General features: G+C 36.4%; 1 pseudogene; it reads right to left on the minus strand.

Moving 5' to 3' along the window:
* Positions 1-798: 798 nt before the first annotated feature.
* Positions 799-2093, minus strand: LOC102830025 (annotated as a pseudogene).
* Positions 2094-3794: the final 1701 nt, after the last annotated feature.

Genomic DNA, 3794 nt, shown 5'->3' on the forward strand with positions numbered 1-3794 from the left:
TCCTAATCCAAGACTTGGTCAGGTGATTCTCCTATAATAGGTCATAGCACTGATCACATTATAGTGTTTTTGCCTGTTTCCCTGTCCTTTCCTTAGGATTGTGGAGAGCATGTTTCTTTGCCTATTGTGTTCTATGTATCTGGCATTGACACTAATTTTACTCTTTCTTCTCAGTCCTAATTTCTGCCTTGCCCGAGGCTCAAGAATTAATTAGAGACCATTTCCCCATCTTTCTTGCTAACCTGTGACTGTCCTTATTTGGGAAGGAAAAACAGTTTTTTAAGTTCCTAAGAGTGACAAGATGCTCCTCATAATGTCCACATCAAGCCTGTCCTGACATACTGACAATCAGATGTAGCAATAAATTCTGTGTCATTATATTCTTCTTATGAGGCAAAGTTTCAGTGTTACATTTTTATTTCCTGAGAATTCTTAATGGTGACAGAAAAGTTGAAAGTAATGGCTCTCCCATCTGTCACTCTCATTAGTCACAGAAAAAGCTTTTAAGGGTTAACTTCCATTAGAACTGAGAAGTGTCACATGCGTCAGATGGATTGAGAACTTCGCAATTTATAACCTTTATGTAATTTTACTCCAGAGTAAATGCTGTTGACTCACAAAGACAAGACTCTGACAAATATTTAATAGTCAGTGTGTTCGCAAATTACCCTATAGTGTGGACTCTCTAATGGCACATAAGAACTGACTGGTGCCTGAAAGCTTTCACAGACTCATTACATATATAATCCTCATCCTCAGAGTGGATTTTCTGATACAGGGTAGGGGTTGAGCTCCTTTTTAAGGCTTTGCCCATTCATTATATTGATAAGGTTCTGTTCCACTATGAATTCTCTGATGTCTGATGAGATTTGAATTCAATCTGAAGGATTTTTCACACATATTACATTTACAGGGTTTCACACCAGTGTGAATTCTTTGATGTATAATCAGATAACTTTGATTGACTTCTTTGCCACATTCATTACATATCAAAGCTTTCTCACCAGTATGGATTTTCTGATGTGTATATAAGGCCTGATAGCTGATTGAAGGCTTTCCCCACATTCAATGCGTTCATATACTTTCTCCCCACTATGAATCCTTGGGTGAATTGTAGTCTGACCTTAAACTACAGGACTTTCTACATTGGTTACAACTGGTAGGGTTTTCTCCAGTTTGGATCTTCTGATGTTGAGTTAGAGAGGAATGCTGTTTGAACTTGTGCCTGCAAATATCACATCTATAAGGTCTCTCTTCTGTACGAACTTTCTGACACATTACAGAGTTTGTGCTTAGAATTAAGCGTCTTTGAGGAGTGTCAAGATGATCTCTCTCTCCTAGATAGCTATGTGTGACGATCACTGGACTACAATGGTCTCCTTGGGAAGAGGATCTAAATTTCTCCTCTGAAGCACTTCTTTGATGTCAGTAAATGGTTTGCATGTTCACTAACTTCTATGAATGAAACGTCCAGGGGAAGTCCCTGTGATTTTTCTCCCACAATTTCCTCCTTTGTTACTAATTCACTATTCCACATTCAGTTTTGGGGAAAAGGCAAGGTTCCCAGGATTTTAGTTGTGTGTCTAAAGGCTGGCATTGGACATTTTTTGGCTCTTGAATAATCCATGTGATGCAAAATCCTTCCATGGCACTGTTGAACCCTGTGGACTAGTTGGAACTTGTTGCCCTGGGTCATCAAACTCTCTTTCCAAATCCTCCAACAGGGTCACAGCTTCCTTGACACTTTTGGGACTTTGTTGCTGAACCCGCATCTGCAACTCCTCAGACAGGATGCTCAGGAACTGTTCCAACACCAGCAGCTCCAGGATCTGCTCCTTTATGTGTACCTCTGGCATCAGCCACTGATAGCAAAGTCCCTGGAGTCGGTCCCAAACCTCCAGAGGCTCAGGTGCCTACTTGTAACAAAACTTTCTGAACTGCTGGCAAAACATTTCTTGGCAGGATTGAGTACTTCCATCCTGTTCTGATTTCTGACCCCATGAAAGGCCTTCCTCTACTTTCACTAGCAGTAGTTTTTGTTCCTGAGGATCATGAGTTCCCAGAGCTGACAGTGCTCTGGATTCCACAGACATTTTAGTCTAAAACAACTTGGCAAAAAGGGTCCTAAGACTGGGCTCAGTGCTTCAGAGTTCACTTACGTATTTCTTCTTTCAAAGGCCTTCCATGGGTTTGGTGGTGGTGGTTGTGTTCCTTTCCACTCCTACCCACAGTGACCTTATATAGGGTTTCCAAGGCTGTAAATCTTTAGGGAACAGCTAGCCTTATTTTTCTCCTGCAGTGAACAGGAGCCCAACGCCACCAGAGCATCGAGAAGCCCTGAAGTGGCCAGAGAATGAGCCACCGACCAAAAGCAGATAGCCACAAAGACCAGAAGTGTTAAAATAACTGTTTAAAATAAGAATATTTTTGTTTTCTAAGCCTTTCTAAGTACATTGAGTTTTATGTTAGTAGATAAGAACACAGTGTATTTCCTGTATAAAGTTTCCAATAGTGGCTAGTAAGTTTGAAATGCCAACCATGCCGTTAACAGTCCAGTGTTTATTCTACAGCTCCCTTCCTTCAATTTCTGGCTTCAACACTATCTACCCAAGAGACACTGAACAAGTCTCCATGCTTTAATTTCTTCATCTTCAAAGTGGAATATAAAAACTGCGTATCCATAAATTTGTGGTGAAGATTAAATAAATAACTATTATATTAGACACTAATGACCAAAGACCAGAAATATCATACTTTGAATTATAAGAAATTTGTAATGTTCAATCATTTTTTACCTATAAAACCAGCAATTTCATATTTTTAATTTCAACCTAATATAGCGAGCTCTTAGAACAGTGTTTGGTACAAAGTGAGGACTATAGTATATAAGATTTACTTATAATTATCTCAAGGAGTCTTAGTATTATACTGGATTATGAGATGTGCTGCTAACCATAAAGTCAGTAGTTCAAATCTCCCAATTGCTCTGTAAGAGAAAGATGAGGATTTCTGCTTCCATAAAGATCTACATCCTTGGAAACCCTACACAGGGACCTGTGAGCTGGAACCCACTCAGCAGCACACTACCACCAACACCATAATTATCTAAACTAAATGTTATTAGTGAAAAGGTTAATAATAATCATCATTGAGTAAGTCTTGGTAAAGCCATTTCAGAGTTCTTTCCAGAGATAAAGAGAGCAAATTACTTAGATGACTAGGTTATAAATCCTTTTACAAATCAGTGGTTTTCAAATTCTTTGCTTTTGACAAACTTGAAGGAGGACATAATTGAGCTGTCAGGCTATTAACAATAATTTTTGATAAAAGAATATTTCATGCTATTTTAAATTTATAACCTAGGAAGAACTGAAATATGAAACTACATTTATATTTAATTAAATATTATCATTCCTATCAATTTATTTATGAATATATATTTTCTTTGCCTTACAATTGTAAAAATAAAAAAGAGAAATAGAATGTATACTGAATTAGTCTCATTATAACATTAAGTCATTTTCATATCTGCATATATAAATAAACATATTTTTAAATATAATTAAATATTAATTACTAGTAAATGGTTACTATGTATTTATAATAAAATTTACTCTTATGCATTACTATTTTAAATAAAATTTATAGAATATGTATTTAGTTTAATAATTTGCATATTTTATTGAAGTAGTAACTCAGTTAAGAAAAAAGTTTAAGGTTATTAACAAAGAAAATTTTTAGTAAATTGACATTTAATTTCTATTACACTATTATCAGAGAAAGTATTCCAAGTT

This window comes from Chrysochloris asiatica, unplaced genomic scaffold (assembly GCF_000296735.1).
Source record: "Chrysochloris asiatica unplaced genomic scaffold, ChrAsi1.0 scaffold00175, whole genome shotgun sequence".
NCBI lineage: Eukaryota > Metazoa > Chordata > Mammalia > Afrosoricida > Chrysochloridae > Chrysochloris > Chrysochloris asiatica.